The sequence below is a fragment of the Taudactylus pleione genome, unplaced genomic scaffold (genome assembly GCF_031769625.1).
Source record: "Taudactylus pleione unplaced genomic scaffold, aTauple2 ptg000115l, whole genome shotgun sequence".
NCBI lineage: Eukaryota > Metazoa > Chordata > Amphibia > Anura > Myobatrachidae > Taudactylus > Taudactylus pleione.
Genome location: NW_028284517.1, coordinates 2681497 through 2692832, shown reverse-complemented (window position 1 = coordinate 2692832; position 11336 = coordinate 2681497).

Sequence of the window (11336 nt, the reverse complement as noted above, 5' to 3'; positions counted from 1 at the left end):
CACACAATTCTGCACATTATATATAACCGGTCCTCCCTCATTCTGAACATTATATATCCAGTCACTCCCCCATTCTGCACCTGATATACCCAGTCACTCTCCCATTCTGCACATTATATACCCAGTCACTCTCCCATTCTGCACATTATATACCCAGTCACTCTCCCATTCTGCACATTATGGCCCTCATTCAGAGCCGTACGCTCTGAGCAGAGCGCACGCTCTGAATGAGGGCCGGGCTCCATTTTCATGGAGCGTCCTCCTGGACGCTCGTATAGCTGTGGGTCACCACCCACAGGCTATACGAGCGTGCATTGTGATGGTCGAGACCATCGCGACCATCGAATTTGCGAGCCGGAGCCTGCGGTTGAGGTTTTCAACCGCAAGCTCCGGAGTGATTTTGGCTCTATCAGAGCCAAAATCACTCCCACTGACATCACTAGTGATGTCAGTGGGCCGGCTTCTGACGGGAGGCGTTCCCGTGGGAACGCCCCCGTCAGGGAGGCACGCCCACCAAAGGGGGCGTGCTGTCAATCAACATTGACAGCACGCCCCCTTTGATCGGACACAACGAGCGAAGGACTTTCCTTCGCTCGTCGCGTCTGGCGCATGCGCACGACGGAGCTCCCTCCGTCGTGCGCATGCTCAGTCCATAACATCGACCCACTTGCGAGCGGACAGCCGCTCGCGAGTGGGTCTGAATCAGGCCCTATATTCCCAGTCACTCTCCCATTCTGCACATTATATACCCAGCCCCCCATTCTGCACATTATATACCCAGTCACTCTCCATTCTGCTCATTATATATCCAGTCACTCTCCCATTCTGTACATTATATACCAGTCACTCTCCCATCCTGCACATTACATACCCAGTCACTCTCCCATTCTGTACATTATATACCCAGTCACTCTCCCATTCTGCACATTATATACCCAGTCACTCTCCCATTCTGCACATTATATACCCAGTCACTCTCCCATTCTGCACATTATATACCCAGTCACTCTACCATTGTGCCCATTATATACCTAGTTCTCCCCCATTCTGCCCATTATATACCCAGCCAGTCTCCCATTCTGCCCTTTATATACCCAGTCACTCTCCTATTCTGTACATTATATACCAGTCCTCCACCCATTCTGCCCCTTATATACCCTGCCCCCCACACAATTTTGCACATTATATATACCAAGCCCCCCATTCTGCACATTATATACCCAGTCACTCCCCCATTCTGTACATTATATACCTAGTCACTCTCCCATTCTGTACATTATATACCCAGTCACTCTCCCATGCTGCACATTATATACCCAGTCCCTCTCCCATGCTGCACATTATATACCCAGTCCCTCTCCCATTCTGCACATTATATACCCAGTCACTCCCCCATTCTATACATTATATACCCAGTCACTCTCCCATTCTGCACATTATATACCCAGTCACTCTCCATTCTACACATTATATACCCAGTCACTCTCCCATTCTGCCCATTATATACCCAGTCACTCTCCCATTCTGTACATTATATACCCAGTCACTCTCCCATTCTGCACATTATATACCCAGTCACTCTCCCATTCTGCACATTATATACCCAGTCACTCTCCATTCTACACATTATATACCCAGTCACTCTCCCATGCTGCACATTATATACCCAGTCCCTTTCCCATTCTGCACATTATATACCCAGTCACTCTCCCATTCTGCACATTATATACCCAGTCCTCCCCCATTCTGTACATTATATACCCAGTCACTCCCCCATTCTATACATTATATACCCAGTCACTCTCCCATGCTGCACATTATATACCCAGTCACTCTCCCATTCTGCCCATTATATACCCAGTCACTCTCCCATTCTGCACATTATATACCCAGTCCCTCTCCCATTCTGCACATTATATACCCAGTCCCTCTCCCATGCTGCACATTATATACCCAGTCACTCTCCCATGCTGTACATTATATACCAGTCACTCTCCCATCCTGCACATTACATACCCAGTCACTCTCCCATTCTGTACATTATATACCCAGTCACTCTCCCATTCTGCACATTATATACCCAGTCACTCTCCCATTCTGCACATTATATACCCAGTCACTCTCCCATTCTGCACATTATATACCCAGTCACTCTCCCATTCTGCACATTATATACCCAGTCACTCTACCATTCTGCACATTATATACCTAGTTCCCCATTCTGCCCATTATATACCCAGCCAGTCTCCCATTCTGCCCTTTATATACCCAGTCACTCTCCTATTCTGTACATTATATACCAGTCCTCCACCCATTCTGCCCCTTATATACCCTGCCCCCCACACAATTTTGCACATTATATATACCAAGCCCCCCATTCTGCACATTATATACCCAGTCACTCCCCCATTCTGTACATTATATACCTAGTCACTCTCCCATTCTGCCCATTATATACCCAGTCACTCTCCCATTCTGTACATTATATACCCAGTCACTCTCCCATTCTGTACATTATATACCCAGTCACTCCCCCATTCTATACATTATATACCCAGTCACTCTCCCATTCTGCACATTATATACCCAGTCCCTTTCCCATTCTGCACATTATATACCCAGTCACTATCCCATTCTGCTCATTATATACCCAGTCACTCTCCCATTCTGCACATTATATACCCAGTCACTCTCCCATTCTGCCCCTTATATACCCAGCCACCCCCCACACACACAATTCGGCACATTATATATACCCGGTCCTCCCTCATTCTGCACATTATATACCCAGTCACTCTCCCATTCTGCACATTAAATATCCAGCCCCCCATTCTGCACAATATATACCCAGTCACTCTCCCATTCTGCACATTATGGGCCTGATTCAGAGCCAGACGCAATTAGCGCTCGCTCGTCCTGAAAATAGGGGTGTCTATTCAAATGAACCGTTCGCTCTTTGCGGTCTGTTCACGCCTCTAGGTCTGAACGAGCGTACAAAACTTGCGGTCATTTTTTGGGAAACTACGCCCCCTGGCCGCTCGCATCCTACGTCATGTCCGCTATTTATTAGATTAATCGAGTACATCAAACAGGGTATGAGCTGCTCGCTATTCTTGTGGTTGGTTTTTGCTACCACAATTTTGCGAGCAGTTCTGGCTTAAAAAAAACCCAGTGACGTGGTCAATGACGCTGCTGTTTTAAATATGCACACCCATAAAACGCCCGTTTTGACCTTTAAGCACGCCTGCGATCGGATGTCCACTCCCCGTTTTCAAGCACCTTCCCTGTTACCACCCACATATGCCTCATTCTGTCACTCAAATTAGCAGGCATTCGCTATTTTGCGAGCACATGAATTTCGGCTGCACTGACTGGTTCGCGCATGCGTATTACGATCCGTACGCATGCGCAGTTGGGCAAACATCGCTTGGAGCGAACGAGCTGCCGCTTACGAGTGGCTCTGAATCAGGCCCTATATACCCAGTCACTCTCCCATTCTGCACATTATATACCCAGTCACTCTCCCATTCTGCACATTATATACCCAGTCACTCCCCCATTCTGCGAATTATATACCCAGTCACTCTCCCATTCTGTACATTATATACCCAGTCACTCTCCCATTCTGCCCATTATATACCCAATCACTCTCCAATTCTGCCCATTATATACCCAGTCACTCTGCCATTTTCAACATTATATACCCAGCCCCCCATTCTGCCCATTATATACCCAGACACTCTCCCATTCTGCAAAATTTTATACCCAGTCACTCTCCCATTCTGCCCATTACATACCCAGTCACTCTCCCATTCTGCACATTATATACCCAGTCACTCCCCCATTCTGCACATTATATACCCAGTCACTCTCCCATTCTGCACATTATATACCCAGTCACTCTCCCATTCTGTACATTATATACCCAGTCACTCTCCCATTCTGCACATTATATACCCAGTCACTCTCCCATTCTGCACATTATATACCCAGTCACTCTCCCATTCTGCACATTATATACCCAGTCACTCTCCCATTCTGTATATTATATACCCAGTCCTCCCCCATTCTGTACATTATATACCCAGTCACTCTCCCATTCTGCACATTATATACCCAGTCACTCCCCCATTCTGCACATTATATACCCAGTCACTCTCCCATCCTGCACATTATATACCCAGTCACTCTCCCATTCTGCACATTATATACCCAGTCACTCTCCCATTCTGTATATTATATACCCAGTCCTCCCCCATTCTACACATTATATACCCAGTCACTCTCCCTTTCTGTACATTATATACACAGTCCTCTCCCATTCTACACATTATATATCCAGTTACCCCCCATTCTGCACATTATATACCCAGTCACTCTCCCATTCTGTATATTATATACCCAGTCCTCCCCCATTCTGTACATTATATACCCAGTCACTCTCCCATTCTGCACATTATATACCCAGTCACTCTCCCATCCTGCACATTATATACCCAGTCACTCTCCCATTCTGCACATTATATACCCAGTCACTCTCCCATTCTGTATATTATATACCCAGTCCTCCCCCATTCTACACATTATATACCCAGTCACTCTCCCTTTCTGTACATTATATACCCAGTCCTCTCCCATTCTACACATTATATATCCAGTTACCCCCCATTCTGCACATTATACACCAAGTCTGCCCCCATTCTGCACATTATACAGTATACCTAGTCCTCCCTCCTGCACATTATATACCCAGTCACTCCCCCATTCTGCACATTATATACCCAGTCACTCTCCCATTCTGCACATTATATACCCAGTCACTCTCCCATTCTGCACATTATATACCCAGTCACTCTCCCATTCTGTACATTATATACCCAGTCACTCTCCCATTCTGCACATTATATACCCAGTCACTCTCCCATTCTGCACATTATATACCCAGTCACTCTCCCATTCTGCACATTATATACCCAGTCACTCTCCCATTCTGTATATTATATACCCAGTCCTCCCCCATTCTGTACATTATATACCCAGTCACTCTCCCATTCTGCACATTATATACCCAGTCACTCCCCCATTCTGCACATTATATACCCAGTCACTCCCCCATTCTGCACATTATATACCCAGTCACTCTCCCATCCTGCACATTATATACCCAGTCACTCTCCCATTCTGCACATTATATACCCAGTCACTCTCCCATTCTGTATATTATATACCCAGTCCTCCCCCATTCTACACATTATATACCCAGTCACTCTCCCTTTCTGTACATTATATACCCAGTCCTCTCCCATTCTACACATTATATATCCAGTTACCCCCCATTCTGCACATTATATACCCAGTCACTCTCCCATTCTGTATATTATATACCCAGTCCTCCCCCATTCTGTACATTATATACCCAGTCACTCTCCCATTCTGCACATTATATACCCAGTCACTCTCCCATCCTGCACATTATATACCCAGTCACTCTCCCATTCTGCACATTATATACCCAGTCACTCTCCCATTCTGCACATTATATACCCAGTCACTCTCCCATTCTGTATATTATATACCCAGTCCTCCCCCATTCTACACATTATATACCCAGTCACTCTCCCTTTCTGTACATTATATACCCAGTCCTCTCCCATTCTACACATTATATATCCAGTTACCCCCCATTCTGCACATTATACACCAAGTCTGCCCCCATTCTGCACATTATACAGTATACCTAGTCCTCCCTCCTGCACATTATATACACAGTCCTCCCCCCATTCTGCACATTATATACCCACTCTGCCATTCTGTACATTATATTCCCAGTCACTCACCCCCACATTACCTCAGTGATTGCCAATGTAATGATCAGTGTTATCTTCTGACTATCTAAATCTTTTTATTATTAACTTGATTCCCCAAACAAACATGCATATTAGCATACCTCCCAGCATGATCCATTCCAGAAGGGACAACATACTCGGTTTCTGAACTATCCTCTTATCTTATGATTGCAGTCACCTGCATTGAACTATGTAATTGATAAGAAAGTGACAGCAATCATATATTACAAGGGGAATCAAGGAGCAGAGCATTTTGTCACTCCTAGAATGGGGCATGTTGGGAGGTATGAATTTGTACATCAAACAATTTTTTTCATAGAGACCCTCAACTTTAGGGTTAACAACGTGCAAATAATATCACTAAGGAGATTAATGCATTTAGTCTTGGGCAGTGGTTCTCAGACTCTGCCCTCCAGGTACCCCAACAGTCCAGGTATTAAAGATATCCATGTTTATGCAGAGATAATACAATAAAACCGCCGAAGGTGTTAAATAAGTCATCTGTGCTTAATTGTGGATATCCTTAAAACCAGGACTGTTAGGGTGCCTTGAGGACTGAGTTTGAGAACCATTGGTCTTGGAGAATTGAAACATATATTTATCAGAAAGCCAGTAATTGAGTGGGTAATACAAGCCTGTGCTCAGTTAATTCCACACTGCCCTGAGTATCAGCTGTAGGGTAGAATGTATGAATGCCCTCTATAAAGAAATCACCCCAATTATTGCAGTTGAATTCAGATGCACTCACCCCTCAGGTATGGAGGCTGAACTGGGACAAAAAGCTGGGTTTAAACCACACCCAGATAAGTGTTTAATATGCTGGATGCACAGCAGCTAAAACAACAGTAAGGGGGGCATCCACTACATGATCTTAGCAGGCGATTGAACGATAACGACGTCGTTATCGTTCAATCGTCTAAAAAACATTTATAAATCGTGCAGTGTTTGGTCGTTAACGATCAACGATGCGCGCTCCTGCTGGTCGTTTGATCGTCTCATCAGTCGACTGAACATGCAGGTCAATTTCACTTGATCTATTAAAGATGGTTTGCAAATCGTTCAGACTGAAAGATAACATTTCAAGGGAAAATCGTTTAGAGATTGGACTGGGAGTAGATCGTCTAGTGGATGTGCCCCTGTAGACAAAATTTCCAAAAAATTGCACCCATACATCAGCAATTGATTGCAGCAATCGATTGTGTATAAAAATCTTTCCTTTTTTCAATCGATTGCAGATTGCAGAATTGCCACAATCGATTGAAAAAGGGAAAGATTTTTATACACAATCGATTGCAAATTGCATGATTGCTGCAATCAATTGCTGATGTATGGGGGCCTTAAGGGCCGTATTCAATTAGTGTCGGAAAGCCGGTTATTGCGAAAAACTTTCGCCGGTGACGTCATTTCACCAGCTGAAACTTATCCCCGTATTCAATTGTTGCGACTTTTTCGCTGGTGCGAAAATGCAATGCGATGTACCCGGCGGAAAAGATTCGCCTATAAATAGCTGTCGGAAAAAAGTGCAGAATTGTGGTTTTGGGGTGCAAAGGTGGGGAATCCACCCTGCACCCTTAGGACAGGTCCCCAAAGATGAACTGCTTCAAAAAATTATTTAAAAACATTAAAGAACACCCCAAAAAATTACTTTGAAAAAAGGGAGTGAAAAAAGTACAAAGTTGGGATACAAACATAAAAACTAGCAAAATAGACTTTGGGGGGTTCTGGAAGTAGGGGGAGGTGTTTTTTTGATTGCAGGTGATTGCTGAAGGGGTGTTTTAAATGCTTTTTAAGACCTCACTTTTGCAATTTTTAACCATGCTTGCACCCATTTTCATGTACCCCAAATTTGCTAGGACTAGTTATTTCCACCAAAAAAAACTATTAAATGCTATTCATCACCACTTGTGCAAAGACGCTAATTAGCAGCTAATGAGAGCATTTAAGTACCCCAAACAGCTTCAGCAGGGCTATTCGGGGGCATCTACCATGATCCCCAATGTTAGTGCATCTTTTGGGGGGTGTCAGGCTGATTCCCCCAAAACTGACAGCACTTTTCGCCTGTTTGCGTTTTCCCGGGTCCCGTTTTCGCGTCATTGGAATTGAATATAGCGAAATGCGGGGACGCGCCTGATACTTTTTTGCATGGAAAACCAGCGATGTCGGCGTAACGTCCGGCGTGCAAAAAGTACAGGACTTTTCGCATCTAATTGAATATACCCCTAAATAGAGAACAATAAGACAGCTCTCTGCTAATCCTGTACACTCCAGAGTAGCAGCTGCATGGTAATATCATTGTCCTATATGGGCACAGAACAAAAACACAGATGTTGTCAGCACTTCACGTTATTATGCCAAATCTGGATGTATACAGCAAAATGAAAATTTGAGGGAATTGTTCATATTTTGACCAAAACATTTATGTCCGCAACCAGACATAAAGAATCCCGATATTTGCAGGTCCCATCACTCACATTTATGCTTCAGACAGCACTAATGCAGGTACAGTCATGTGCACTCGCCTCTCAGGTATGGAGGCTGAAGTGTGGCAAGAAGGTGGGACTTAAACCACACCCAGGTGACTACTACTAATAGGCTGTATGGACAGAAGTGTTTGGTCTATGGAGTCTGATGTTCTGCAATGTGTCGATGTGCAGAAGAAAACTCTTACACATTGGTGGGCAGTGGCTACATTGCAGGCACTGGGCACATTGGTGGGCAGTGGCTACATTGCAGGCACAGGGCACATTGGTGGGCAGTGGCTACATTGCAGACACAGGGCACATTGGTGGGCAGTGGCTACGTTGCAGGCACAGGGCACATTGGTGGGCAGTGGCTACATTGCAGGCACTGGGCACATTGGTGGGCAGTGGCTACGTTGCAGGCACAGGGCACATTGGTGGGCAGTGGCTACATTGCAGGCACAGGGCACATTGGTGGGCAGTGGTTACGTTGCAGGCACAGGGCACATTGGTGGGCAGTGGCTACATTGCAGGCACAGGGCACATTGGTGGGCAGTGGCTACATTGCAGGCACCGGGCACATTGGTGGGCAGTGGCTACATTACAGGCACAGGGCACATAGGTGGGCAGTGGCTACATTGCAGGCACAGCACATTGGTGGGCAGTGGCTACATTGCAGGCACAGGGCACATTGGTGGGCAGTGTGTGTCACATTGGTGGGCAGTGTGTGTCACATTGGTGGGCAGTGTGTGTCACTTTGGTGGGCAGTGTGTGTCACATTGGTGGGCAGTGTGTGTCACTTTGGTGGGCAGTAAAGCCTACTTACCATTTTTTACCTGAATCCTGCTTCAGAGGGCGTCTGTGCTGCTCTGCTACACTCCCAAGATGGCGATGGGGAGTTTCCCTGGGAGTGGCATTATATCTATATCGCGATATATCGTTGAACGATATCGTTATCGTACCGATATATCTGTCCTTGTGTACGCACCTTTACCCAGCAAAGTGAAACCAAATCATTTCTCTACCACACATATTTATTTATTGGCTCGTAGGACAGCAGCTGAACAATTCACCAGGAACCAGGAATATGCACAGGGGCATTTTATGAGATTAGCGAGCCCATGTGCAAACACCCTTTCCCCGAGGTCAGGTACTAAGGTACTGATTACAGGGTGGGAATTGGACAGCAACCATGCATCCACACGGAAGTGTTCTGTGTGGTGGTAGTGCTGCGGGGTGTAGCTAGAGTCCCAGGCTATTGTCATGCGCACGGGGAAGCCTGTCTAAGGGCCTGATTCAGACCCACTCACGAGCGCATAGTGCTCGCAAGCGGGTCGATGGACGGGCAGTGCGCACGCGTGATTTCTCACTCGCTCCAGAGCTCGCTACAAGACATGGCGGCTGTCGCTGTTGATCGACAGCTCGTCCATTTTGTAGGCGGGTCGGGGGGTGGCTGCCCAAACGAAGGCGTTCCCGAAGGAACTGCCATTTGTGGGCTTCCCTACTGACATCACTAGTGATGTCAGTAGTGAACTTCCTGCTCTATTAGAGCAGAAAGTTCACTGGGGCTTGCGGTGGACGTGACCCTACCACAAGGGTCTTGTCGCAAGCCCGATGGTCGTGATAATCACGACCATCGCCAGGCTGCCCACACAAGCTGTGGGTGGTCACCCACAGCTATGCGAGCGGCATGGAGGCAGATTTTTTTTAATAAAATAGCGAGCGCCTCTGAATCAGGATCTAAGACCGAATGCTAGCGCCTAACATGGGGCTGGTGCACGTGCCGATACTAATTATGACGGTTGCGGCTGCGAGCGGAGAAGCAGTGGGCGGAGCGGCTCTTCTTGCTTATAGGCGCACAGATCCTTACATTAGCGCTATGGAAACTCACATTAGCATAATGTAGTAAATCCGGCTTTTACAGCATCACGCAAATACCGCCACTTTGCATCCGACACAGAATGAGCCCCTAAGGGACATATAGTATCTAATTAGCCGCGGTGTTTACCCCGCAGAATATTGTCGGCATGGAACTATTCAATCAGGTCCTGTATCCCCTGCACGGTAAGCCCTGAGAGTGCACTTTTCCTTATAGCCTTAGGAGCTGCGAGGAACAGTCTGTGTTAAAATGCACGTGGAATCTATTGGCTTTCACACCTTGCATGAGGGTTGACCGCACAGGGAAAATGGTGAATAATTGGGCATGAAATCCGGAGTTTAACCTCGCACCTAATTGGATATGCCCCTAAGCACGTGTTCTGGCACAGTATGTATTCTTTGTCACCAGGTGACAGCAAGAATGTAACACAAGTAAATATAAGCACATTGTGGGCCTGGTTCAGGTCTGGATGCTAGTGAGGTTCTAAACGGGATCGGTATGGAATACTGCCGGACGCTTACCTTCGATCGGTATGCCAGGCGTCGGGCTCCAGGCCTAGGTAAAATGACAGGTGTCGGGATTTAGACGCCTGTCATTAGACCCCTGCCTGGATTAGACAGTCGGGAAGCCGGCGGTCGGCATTTCGACCGTCTGCTTCCTGACTGCATCCCTTCTAAACGCAGTTTTCCAATTGTCAGAAAACTGCGCATCTGCACAACGGGTCCTGTGATCTCGCTCTCAAATTGCTCAAACCACAGTATGACTGTCATGCTGCGACGCTTGGGGGAGGCAGAGCGGGAGCATGCCTGCCCAGCGTTCCCGGAAATGGGGGGGTGTCGCTCTTGTTTTTCGGGAATGTCGAGGGCAGTATTTGCGTTGGTGGATGCATATTTCCTGGCCTTGCTGCTGCCAGTGTGAGAAAGATGTGGTCGCGATGGTGATCCGAGGCCGCGTCTACAAGCGCTGCACTCTGATCGCTATTGCTGTCTGCTTCCTATAGACGCCTCCTGCAGTATTTTACTATACGTTGGACGGTATTGCAGAGCCGCTTTCTCGCTAGTGGGCAATACCGTCCGGACCTGAATCAGGCTCTGTGTGTCTGGCAATTACTTATATACAAGGTGAATAAGTATGTGTGAGAAACACAGGATG